Source organism: Spermophilus citellus, assembly GCF_964194105.1.
Source record: "Spermophilus citellus genome assembly, chromosome: 16".
NCBI lineage: Eukaryota > Metazoa > Chordata > Mammalia > Rodentia > Sciuridae > Spermophilus > Spermophilus citellus.
This window is the reverse complement of record NC_138196.1, coordinates 34,123,179-34,136,350: the sequence shown is the minus strand read 5'-3', so window position 1 is coordinate 34,136,350 and position 13,172 is coordinate 34,123,179.

The window sequence follows — 13,172 nt, the reverse complement described above, 5'->3', positions numbered from 1 at the left end:
TCAATTCAAAAGGCAAGACATCTAAATAATTGCCGTATTCGTCCTGGTCCCACCAATAGATTATTTTCACATTGTTGGCTAGTATGATGGGGACTGTTATAATAAGTTATACAAGTACAATAATATTGTGCCTTAAAGTTTTACAGTATATATAGTACTTTCAAAGTACTAAGGGATGGACCTGGGGCCTTGGTAAAGCATGTGCTCATTAGCATGTGTGAGATCCTGGGTCCAACCTCAGCATCAAAAAAGAAAAAAGAAAAAAAGCCCTATTGCACCTTTAATTACACTTATGCTTTTGTTTCTTTTCTCCCATTTTACTATCCCAAGAAAAATGTGGGACTTGAAATATCATTTTATAAGAGAGAAAACTAAAGTGCAGCTGGGCCTTTTACTAACTGAAATCATTCATCAACTTGAGGCCTGTATTTATGGCCTGGTCCATGAACCATTGTAGCTACGCTGGGACATCCATCCCCTTGTGGATTCCTACCTACAGATCAGGGTGCATTATCCAAAGGATATCCTACACTTTGTTCCCCTAATCATTGAGAGGAATAACTGAAAATGTTTGGGGCCCTGGGTGACCCTAAGTTGTAAAACCTCCACTTCACTTATCACCATGTAAAATCTTCAATCAGTATAAATCTGAGGCCCCTCCCACACTGCACCCTGCCCTGCCACATCACCAAAGGCACGCACGCACGCACGCACATCCAGCCAGGACGCTTCTGCCCTAGGCTGACTCGCCTGACCACAGTTCTGGGCCTGTCCATGAACTGCAGAGGGTAATTGATGGGTCTGAGTACCAATCAACCCTCCTATGGGGAGGGAGGGCCCCATAGAAATGCTAGGCCTGTTGGGAGCCTTTGGTCAGGTCAGTGGTGACTGTAGAGCACTAGAGGAAAGGCCAGTGGCCAGCAGGGCAGACAGCCAAGTAGGAACTGGGTAGTGTTCACAGAAAGGTTTGGTCCTAAGGCACAGAGACCCCTGTTCCTACAAGCATATTCTAGTCCCAGGGGGAGGGCTGGGGTGTTGTGATATAACACTTTCCTTGCATGAAAAAGGCCCTGGTTTCAATCCCTAGCACCCTTCCCTGCCCTAGAAAGAAAACCAGGGAGAACTCTTTGGATAGCAAGGGGTGTAGGCAGTGGTTTGACCCTCTGATGCATTTTTCAGAGGACTGGGGGAGGAATAGCCACAGTCCCCAGATCACTGTCAGGGAGAGTTGCCCACTCTGCTCTACAGCAACAGAGAGAGCTTGGCCCCTCCTGCAGCGGGCTCTCCTTGACCAGATCTCATTCCACCCACCCCCGCCCCTGGCTCCTCTCCCAGTTTTTCCAGAATTCTTTTCTGCTCTTAAAATATCAAGAGCTCCAGTTTAACTGTACTGACCCCTGCTCAGGCTCCTCCTCCCCCAGACTTGCTCTGGCCCTGAAAAGAAAACCAAGCTGCACTCTCAGATTAAGCCCCCACTTCTCCAGCACTGACTGCCATGCACCTAATCGGTCCTGCAGCCTGCAGAGGAAGCCTGAAGCTTGATGGAAGGAGGAGGAATCAGAAGACAGACTCCTGGGCTCCAGGATCAGGGGCTACGTTCCATCTTCCCTTCTCCTTCAGAACCCTAAATACAGAGTCAGGCCCAAACCCATCTCCCTCCACCCACCACATATGGGGTCTGGAGAGTGCCCACCACAGTACTGCAGCCTTGTAACGTCTCCTACACACTTTCTCATACCAAGGCTCTGCCAGGCAGGTGACATTATCTCCTGCACAGATCAGGAAACTAAGGCTAGGAGAGGTTATGTGCATAGTGTGGGTGGTGCATTGAATGGCAGAGCAGGGAATGGGCCCATTTGAAGTCCTAGCTCAGCAACTCTGTGACCCCATCAGACCTATGCACTGTCCTACAGTACCCTGTCCTTGCCAGGAGGGCCCCTCTGCTTTACAGGCTCTATTTACATCTTTGGAAACTGAGGCACATTTTATTCTCCTCCCTGTTCTTGACCTAGAGTGAGGCAGTGAATATAAATTAGAGCAGCCCTAGGAAGTCAGGGCTGTCTTTTGATCTTGCTTGTGAAGAACCTTTGGAGACAGAGAACATGACAAGAGCCAACCCAGAGTCAAGCCTGGGGCTCCTGAGAGGGCACAGAGGGATAGCATGTGGGAGAGCATGGTCCAGCGCGTGGCTGGGATAGGTTCTGTCCTGGGGACAGGCGGTGCCACAGGAGTCCCACCCCTGCCAGCACAGGCACCTCCCAGCTTCTTAAGGAAGGTTTGAGCCGCATTGCAGGGCCTCCAGGACTTCAGCGACCTAATGGGATGCAAATTGGAATTTGCTCCCATAAAGATGTATTATGCATGGACTTTCCATTCGATTACACTTGGGAACTCATCATCCATCACCTCGGCAGGGCCTGCACAACCCCGCGCCTGTGTCAGCAGTTTCTTGTCATTTGGTATCTGCTGCCAAACTCATCTCCTACAGCCGTGGGGTCTAGGGGACTCCAAAATATTGGATCATGGCCTGGATGGAATGGGAAACCACTTTCCGGCGTTCTCAGAAGTTGTGCTTCCCTTGGCATAGAGCACAGAACCAAAGTGGGAAGGAGGGGAATGAAGTGGTTGGTTGGGAGCTGGAGCAACTTGACCTCTCAGTAATATGCCCCTGTGCCCATGGAGCATGGAGGGCCCCTTGTTGATGGGAAGGAGGGGTTTGGACTGGGAGGGGAAGAGGAAGGGAAAGCTATCACAAAACCACCCAGGTCACAGTCAGGGAGGCCCAGGAGACAGTCCTGTGTCTTCTAACAGAATCACTCTGGAGCACCTTCCTCTCTCCCACATGTGCATATACACACTTGTACACTTGGAGACATAACTTTATGCCTTTACATGAGCTCTCAACTCATGCACAGATACACATACAACTCATTCACACACCCAGACTCACGCATGCATGCACCCCCTCACTTACATACATATAATGCATACACATACCCTCACACACATCACACCATGCTCATACATGCACACACATACCATACACACACACACACACACACACACTTAAATACTCCAAACACATGCAACATGGCAACACATACAACCATATACCCACATTCACATAGTACACACAGAGTCCTATAATTTACACCCCCAATCACATGAACACAACACACAACCCATATCACACACACGCACATTCACGCAGGTGCACTCACATGTACTCATGTACCAGTATTATCTCAGAGGTTACAGACAGGAGCTTTTCTTCATTCATGAAAGGCTGGGGATGCAACTTTCCAGAGTCGCTAGGATACAGACTCTGTGGATGTTTTGGATCATTGATAGACAAGTTCCATGGGAGCAGTGATCAGGGAAGTGGGAGTCATGTTCCCTTCCGCAATATCTTCTCGTCAATGGAAAAAGGGTTGGGCAATAAGAGAAAAAAAACCCAACAGGAAGAATCAATTAGGCATTGGAGATGGATGCACTGCCAGTAAGAAAGAAAAGCTTCCACTCTCAGAGTCTGGGGAACCACTAACTCATCAGCCACTGTTGACTGAGCACCTACCATGGTCCAGTGGTGATCTAGGGAAGAATGAGACCCAGGCCTGCTTGCCAGGAAGGACACCAGGCAGGTTCACAAGAGATAATTCACAATCCAGAGCAGTGGATAGTCTGCCAAATGAGGGCTTTCAAACCGTAAGTGCTAGTTGGGGCAGTCAGAGAAGGACAGTCATTGCAGGCTGGAGTGATCATGGAAGGAGAAGGAAAGGACACTCCAGGTAGAGAGACTAGTGTGAGCTAAGACATCAAGTAAGATTACAGAAGGTGTGAAGAGCCAGACTCGAGGAGCTGGGTGTTAAGTGTCTGGCCCCTAAGCTGCACTGAGGCAGAGGCCCAGCCTGGAACTCACTTTTTGCCTCATCTGTAAGGGGAAAGGCCTCCATCTATATTTCAACCATACTTCCAGACTCACCTCCTGCAGGAAGTCACCAAGATACCCCTTCTTGGAACTTAGCATATTTGTTACTTATAAGACATTAATTTCTTACGATCTCAGACTGGGACCAAGTCAGAGCATAGTGAGTTTTCATGATTATTTCCTGAAATAAATAACAGAATCCCTATCTGCCAGAGCAAGTCATATACACAAGATGTCACACCAGCAATCTTAGTGAGGCAAATGTAGTTTCTTAACATAGAGTATCATAAGGACTCAGAGGAAACTTCCAGATAGGACAATAAGAAACCGCTTCATGGAGGAGGTGGTATTCAAGATGGGTTTGATAAGACAGGGTGAACATCTTCTTTCACTGTTCACTGGCTCACATCTGACCTCCCACATTAAATTTGATTTGTCATGGCTTGTACCTCTTTATCCCTGCTAATGCCTAGCCCAGAACTAGGCACTAGTTTGTCCTCAATCAGTTTTTTATCTTGTTCATTCATTCATCATCTCCTGGTTTGTTTGCTTGCTTACTTGCCTACTGGGGGAACTTGTAAAAAACCTTCTATATCCTTAGAAAAAGTGAGAGCCCACATCCAGCTCACTCTCAGCTTTGTGAATCTGGCATTTCTAGGGAAGGTGGGAACACTACCCAGGGCAGCCCTGTGCTACCACCTTTACCCTAAAGGTCAAAGTGTCATAATAGAGTACAATTCAGAATCTTATAACTAGGACTTGATATGTTGTTCTGTGTGTTCCTTTTACAGTCGGGGCCAGGTACAATGTCACATGCCTATAGTCCCAGGGGCTCAGGAGGCTGAGGTAGGAGGATCACAAGTTTGAAGCCAACCTCAGCAACTTAGCAAGAAACTGTCCCAGCCAAGAGAAACCTGTCTCAAAATAAAAAATAAAAAAAAGACTGATGATATAGCTTAGTGGTAAAGCACCCTTGGAGTCAATCCCCAGTACCAGAAACAAACAAACAAACTAAAAGGCAGCCAGAAGCTACAGATAATAAGTGGCTATGCAAAGTCCCAAAGGTGATTCAATGAGATGAAAGCAAATCATATGTTAAAATTGTACTTTGAAGTAAATTGACAGTGGGGAGTTCTTACAAACACTATTCCTCAGCCAAGTGATCAAGGTCAACACTGAAGACCATCTGTGGTCATCCTCCCCAGACCCAAAACTCCAGACTGATCATGAGAAAAACATCAGAGAAATCCCAGTTGAAGGACAATCTACAGTTTTTCATCAGTGGGCTAGTGGCATAGCTCAATGATAGACCACTTGCCTAGCATGTTCAAGACCCTAGTTTCCATTCCCAGCTGCTCCTCCTCCTCTTCCACAACATAAGGGGCTAGGAATGTTGATAAATGGTAGTATGCTTGTCTAGCATGCTCAAGACAATCCCCAGTACTGCTAAAACAAACAATCAAAAAACCCATAGAACAGAAAACATTTCCTAAAAAATACTTGATCAATACTCTTCAAAACCATCAAGGTCACTGAAAACAAGGAAAGCCTGAGAAACTGTCACAGCCAAGAGAAGCCTAACAAGGTGGCACACGCCTATAATCCCAGCAGCTCAGGAGGCTGAGGCAGGAGGATCACAAGTTCAAAGCTAGCCTCAGCAATGATGAGGTGCTAAGTAACTCAGTGAGACCCTGTCTCTAAATAAAATACAAAATAGGGCTGGGGATGTGGCTCAGTGGTCAAGTGCCCCTGAGTTCAATCCCTAGTAACCCCCCCAAAAAAAGACATGATAACTAATTGCAATGTGACATCATTAATGGGATCTTAAACAAAAAAAAAAAAAGAAAGACTAAGTAAAAAATGTAAAACTCTGAGGCTAGAGTTGTTCTGTGTGTATCTCTGTGGTAGAGCACTTTCCTGGCATTGGTGAGTCTCTGGGTTTGATCTCAGGCACCACAATCAAACAAACAAAAATGAAATCTGAATGAAGTATGGACTATAATATTGTGTTAACACTGGTTAATTATAGTACCATTCTAATGTGAGATGCTAATAATAAGGGAAACTGGGTTAGAATACATATATGGGAACTCTCTATACTATTTTTGCAGTTTTCCCCAAAATATAAAATGATCCTAAAAGAAAATATTTTTATTAAAAAAAAAAAAAACTCGTGCTTTGAAACAGAAAAGGCATTCTGCCAGTGTTGGTTATCACTAGTTATAACTAGTGTTAACAAGAGAATTCTAATCGCATGCTGCACATGCTCCTTGGGCTCCTCTTGGCCGACAGTTTCTCCAACTTTCCTTGTTTTTAATGACCTTGGCAGCTTTAAGCCTCCAACTTTAAGAAGTCTCAGTCAGGTATAGATGTTCCCCGTTATCTTTGGGGGGTTGGTCTAGGACCCTCTGAGTTTACTAAAATCCACAGATGCTCAAGACCCTTCCATTTGCACATTTGGCCTCATATTTGCATAGAACCTATGCATATCCTCCTCTACACTTTAATTCTTTTTTTCTTTTTTGCTTACTGGGAACTGAACCCAGGGATGGAACTGAACCCAGGGATGGTCTACTGAGCTACATCCCCGCCCACTTTTAAATTTTATTTTGAGATAGGATCTGACTAAGTTGCTGAGGCTGGCCTCAAACTTGCAGTCCTCCTGCCTCAGCTTCCCAGAGTCCCCAAGATTACAGAAGTATGCCACCATACCCAGCCCATCTGCATGTACACTTGGAATCATCTCTAGATTATTAATACCTAATACATTGTAAATTTTTTGTAAACAGTCACTTATACTTTGTTATTTAGTGAACAATGACAATAAATTTTGTATCTGTTCAGTACAGATACAACCATTTTAGACCTGACTATGTGGCACACCATCCAATCTGCAGTTGGTTAAATCTACGGATGCAGAACCCACAGATGGGGAAGGCCAACTATTGGGTTTTTGTTTTTGTTTTTGTTGAGACAGGGTCTCCTTATGTTACTCAGACTGACCTCAAACTCCTAGGCTCATGCAATCTTCTTGCCTGAGCCTCCTGAGTAGCTGGGACTAGAGGTGTGGACCACTGCACGGCTGAACAGTATTTTGCAGAACATCCCTCAACTGGGATTTGTCTGATGTTTTTCTGAACTTGATGTCAAGTCACTTGGAACTACAGTAGGACGCACAGAGCGGAAACCACTTCTTTCCCCTGGGTAGGTAAGAGGGGGAGGCAGCTCCACTTCCTTCCATCATGAAGACACTGTGTCCAGGGCAACTGAGGAGCCAAGACGAGTGGAGGAAACTGCTTTGTCGGGGAGTGTATGGGCTGTTCAGAAAATAAGCCCTGGCGTCCTGACTCCAGCAGTGCTGGGCCTGGTGTTTCTCTCAGCTTTGCCTCTTATAGAAAGGTCAGCCTCCAAGGAGGTTGGGAGAGAGAGAGAGAAAGAGAGAGAGAGAGAGAGAGAAGAGAGAGAGAGAAAGAGTCTTGTTTTGGGGTTAGATTTCCCAGAGGATTAGTCTCTACTCACATCTCTTTGGAGCAATGGAAGGGACAGCCTCCTTCCTCTATAGCTGGCTTCAGTAAGCCCATGGGGACTGATGGGACTGTGGATATTGAAGCCTTCGAGAAGTTGCCTTGACAACCCATCCTTCCAGGTGTGGGGAGGAGAGAGGGAGTGCCTGTGTGAGTTCTGAAAAGGGCAGGCTTCTTGGACGCTTAGCGGCCTCTCAGGGTGTTGTCATCTGTATACTCCCCTGGGTCCCTTCATTATACAATTTCCTAGTCTCCATCCTCCTTGGCCAGCCCCTCCTTCTAGAACTTGAGAGGGAGGCAGTCGCTGGGCACTGAACTGTGTGGGCTTGACAGAGCTGGCAGGCAGACTCAGCACGCTAAATCCAGTGGACCATTCGAGATGTCTAGACAGGAAGCCAGGCTGAGAGAAAAGCAAGGACACTCCCCTCACGCCAAAGCCTAGGCAGCCTATGCCACTGCAAGAGCCCCAAGGATTGGTCCTCTGGAATCTGTGTGCCAGCTCACCCAGCTCTATGTGATGAAAGGGTGTGCCCAGGGATGAGATGTGCCTTTGTGGTAGAGCATTTGCCTAGCATATGCAAGGACCTGGGTTCCATTCCCAGCACAGGAAAAGAGAGAGAGAGAAAGAGAGAGAGAGAGAGAGAGAGAGCGCACTTTGACCCAGCTGAAGTGAGCAAGGGTGTGCCAGGTGAGGAAGGGTGGGGAGACATGCGCTGCCAGGGGAGAGGAGACCTAGGTTGGAGAGGAGACGTAGGTAGAAGAGTCACAGAATGACCTTGAGGTTGAGAGTAAACCTGGCATCATGGCTCCATAGTCAGTAATGGGTACACACAGAATTTCACTCAGCATCCAAGTGGGAGTGGGCAGATAGAGTGCACCGTGGGGAATACCCAGCTTACCCACTGTTGTGCTCAGCTCAGAGACCTTTAATAAATTAGACTGCCTGTCCATTTCTCCATTTGTAAAATGAGGCTAATAGTACGCCTGCCTCATGGGTTATTATGAGATGCAGATAAAACAATACATGAGACAGATCTGGGTAAAGTGCTTCGGCAGGCTGGACTATAAATGACTGTTTACATTGTGCAACTTCAAGGCTGTTCAGTTCCATTGAATCGAGAGACTCCATTTCTTTAGGCTATCAATGACTGAGTTGTTTAGGAAGAATCATAGAGGTCCTTTAGCCCAACACTGTCCTTAAAAAAAGCTAGAGCAGGTGACTCTGATCTCCTGTAGTCCCAGAACAAGCTAGGATTGGAGCTAGGGCAATGACCTGGACCTCTGATGTCCCATGCTGCATGGTTTCTCTTTCTGCCTGGGCTGGTTTCTTTGGCATGGAACACCTTCCTCTCACCTCTGACACCAAGAACCTGGCAGCCTTCATTTGCATTTTAACGCACACCCACTCCCCTCACAGTTGATTTTATACCCGAACACCCATGCCAGATCAGGGCATCTTTAAGGAAATACAAAAGAGTGAAAGACACAACAGAAAGACGATAACCAATCGTTCCTTTGGAATTTTGCCAGCGTGGATCGGCTGCTTGCCTGAAACTCCCGCCCTCAGTCTGTTCACCAACCTGTTCCTCTCCCTCACACAAGCTGCTCTGAAAGTCCATCTCCTCTGGGAAGTCTTCCCAGATCAGCTAGCTTCTGGCAGCTTCCGTGAGTTGGCCCTATCTGAACTTCAGCCTTTGCTGGGTATCACTCACCCACCTTCCACCTTGAAGGGCACTTAGCTTTAGATCCACACCCAGTGAGCTGCGGACCTCTCCTGGGTTTCTGTGCAGGCGCCCAGCCCTTCCTGGCTTTGCCTGCTCTCCGGGCTGTCCAGATTCCAACATGCACTTGACATGTATTTGATGTTAATACCTTATTGTCTCTTGATGTATTCGCCTCCTGCTTTGACTTGGTCATGATCATGCCCCCTTTTTACTTCTTCACATCTGTGTCATTTGTCTGAGACACTTATAACTCAGGGGATCTCATTATCAAGAAAAGAGAATCACTTGCCTCTGCCCTTTTGTTGACTCAATCAGGAGATGACTGGACTGCCATCCCCTGGGTTTTCAATGGGTCTAAATCTAAATAAATCTAAATGTATGCCTCATCATCTGCAGCTACCTAACCAAATCTCTGCTCTCCAGAGCCTCTTTACCCAGGAGTGACAATTCTTTGAATTTTCTAAAATCCAAACTACTAGACAGACAAGTCCATTTTTCCTTCCTCAGAATTTCTTTTATTTCCTGACCTTTTATCAACTCTTAATAGTGTTACTTAATGCTGTGGCATAGCCTGTGATCCCTGCTTACTCAGGAGACTAAAGCAGGAGTATTGTAAACTCAAAGTCAAATACAATTCAAAAGAGCTGGAACCAGGTGCCCATCAATAGATGAATGGATTAAGACAATGTGGCATATATACAATCGAGTTTCACTCAGCCACAAAAAAGAATGAAATTATGGCATGTGCTGGTAAACTGATAAATAAATGGAACTAGAAAACATCATGCTAGGGATGAAGTTGTGGCTCAGTGGTAGAGCACTTGCCTAATGTGTGAGGCACTGGGTTCGATTCTCAGCATCGCATACAAATAAATGAGTAAAATAAAGGTCCATCAACATCTAAAATTTTTTTAAATTAAAAAAAGAAAAGAAAACGTCATGCTAAGTGAAATAAGCCAGATTCAGAAAATCAAGGGCCAAGGGTCACATGTTTTCTCTCATTTGTAGAATCAAGAGCAAAGTAAGGGGAAGAGGGTTGGGGGAGGTCAGATATCATAAAGATATAGGAAAGGGGCTGGGATTGTGGCTCAGCAGTAGAGTGCTCACCTAGCACGTGCGAGGCCCTGGGTTCAATCCTCAGCACCACATAAAAATAAATAAAGGTATTGTGTCCAACTACAAGTGAAAAAAAAATTTTAAAAGATATAGGAAAGATCAGCACAGGAAAGGAGATTGAGAGGGAGAAAGGAGAGATGGGAAAAGTGAGGAAATGTGGAATGAAAATTTGACAAAATTATGTCGTGTGTGTGTGTGTGTGTGTGTGTGTGTGTATCACAGCAAATTCTACCTTTATGTATATCTACAAAGCATCAAATAAAAATTAATAAATACTCGGTTACCATGGACATGCTTGAAATCCTAGTGACTCTGGAGGCTGAGGCAGGAGGATTACAAGTTCAAGGCCACTCTCAGCAACTTAGAACCTATGCAATTTAAATTGCATAGGTTCCTCCTAAATTGCATAGGTTCTAAGTTGCTGAGAGTGGCCTTGAACTTGTAATCCTCCTGCCTCAGCCTGTAGCTGAGGTTGTAGCTCAGTGGTAAAGTGCCTCTGGGTTCAATCCTCAGTACCTAAATAAATAAGAGAAAGGAAGAACAATAGAATAGAAGAAAGGGAATTGGGGGAGGAAGGAGGGGAGGAAAAGAGGGAACACCAGGGACTGAAATGGAGTAAACTAAACTCCACATATGTCTGGACACTGTGGTGAACATTTGTAATTCCAGTGACTCAGGAGGCTGAGGCAGGAGAAATTGGAGGCCAACCTTAGCAACTTAGAGAGATCCTGAGCAACTTAGTGAGATGTTGTCTCAAAATAAAAAAATTAAAAGGGCTGGGGAGGTGACTCAGTGGTTCAGCAACCCTGGGTTCAAACCCCCAATACCCCCTCAAAAAAATCCCATACATGCATGATTCTGTCATAATGAACCCACCTATTATGTATAATTATAATGCACTAATTTATAATGCAAAAGGAAAGAGGGAATCAGCTAGGATGTTTAGAAGAAAAATTCTGAATATATTATTTGCCTTTGGAGAAAGATTTTCACTATGAACATTTTCAACTTTTAAAATGTTTTTATAATGAATTATACAAAAACTATCTGACATGAATATATATATACATTGAAACATAATAAGTACTTCTGCTCTCTGGAAGCATTAATCCATCCATCTTAGGAAATAGAACATTACCAATGGTGTTGAATCTTCCAGCAGCCCTCCCCGATTCCACAGAGAGAAATACCAGCCTAGTCTTATTTTCCTGTTTCCCTGGCTTGCCTGTAGAGTTTATCACACATGTATGTATCTCTCTGCTCTGTTCAACATGTCATTTCATTTTACTTGCTTTGAGCCATGAGCACTTTTCTATGACTAGCTGGTTTCTCTCACTGTGGTTCTAATTTACACTGTCAACTTCAACTTGTGTAGTTTCATTGTTACCAACACTGAGTGAATATACCCACTTTATTGATCCATTTTCTTGGCAGTAAAATTTGGTTACCTCCCATCTTGGCTACTGTGGACTTCCTTATGCCCACACCTTGGTGCACAGGTGCAAAAGTTCTCCAGGGTTTGCTCCTGGCGGTGGAACTTCCAGACCAACTAGTAGACATGGATTAAGAAAATGGCCGTTCTGTGACCATTTGCCAAATGGCTTGAATGTAGTTGAACCAGCAGCATGAAAGCTTTTGTCCCTTCACATTCTCACAATGCTTAATATTAACAAACTTTCAATTTTTTGCCAATTCAGTGGGTATAAAATGCATGATATTGTGAGTTTAATTTACATTGCTTTGATTCCTGGTAACATTGAAAGCCTCTTGTGTTTAATGGGCATTCATGTTTCCTCTTCTATGACTTTGTTAGTCAGCTTTCCATCACTATACCAAAAAAGTCTGAGACAATTAACTCTAAAAAGAAAAGGCTGATTTTGGTGCATTGTTTTAGAGGTCCCAGTTGATGATCAGTTGGCCTCATTGGTTTGGCCCTAAGTCAAGGCAGCACATCATGGCAAGAATACATGGCAGAGCAAAACCTCTGACCTCAAGGCTAGAAATCAAAGGAAAATGAAGGGAACGAGCTTCACAATCCCCCTTAAGGACATGCTCCTAAAGACCTCCTATAAGATCCCGTCTCTCAAATGTTCTACTTTTTTTTTTTTTTTTTTTTTTTTTTTTTTTTTGTGGTGCTAAGGATTGAACCCAGGGCCTTGTGCCTGCAAGGCAAGCACTCTACCAACTGAGCTGTATCCCCAGCCCTGTTCTACCATATTCTAATAGTGCTTCCCTAAGGACCAAACTTTTAACACATGGGCCCTTGAGGGGTAATGGCCCTTTGAATTTTGAACCATGTGAACATGTTACCTATCCAAAATATTTATCTATTACAGTGGGCCAGCAATGTATGTTTTCTCACAGACAAAAGGAGCCTCCAAAAATCCCTCTCTGAACAATGTCATAATACATAAAATTGCTAATAACACATTGGTGAGTGATATGGGCTAAAATGTGTTCCCCAAAATTATTATGTTGAAGTCCTAACCCGCAATGCCTCAAAATGTAGCCATGATTGTAGACAAGGTCTTTAAAGAAGTAATGAAAGTAAGTGGGCCTAATCCAATCTGACTGGTGTCCTTATAATAAGATATTAGGACGCTGACAACACAGATCTAGGGACAACCAAGTTAAGTGCACAACAAGAACACATCCTTCTGAAAGCCCAAGAGAGAGACCCCAGAAGAACTGAACTCTGCCAGCACTTCAATCTTGGACTTCTAGACTCTAGAACTGGGACAATAGGTGTCCATTGTTTAAGCCCCCAGTTTGTATATTTTGTTACAGCAGCACAAGCTGACAAATACAGGGAGAAAGCTGCAGCCACACAAGGCCTTCATTTATTTATTTAAGAAAATTTGGAGGGGTACTGGGAATTGA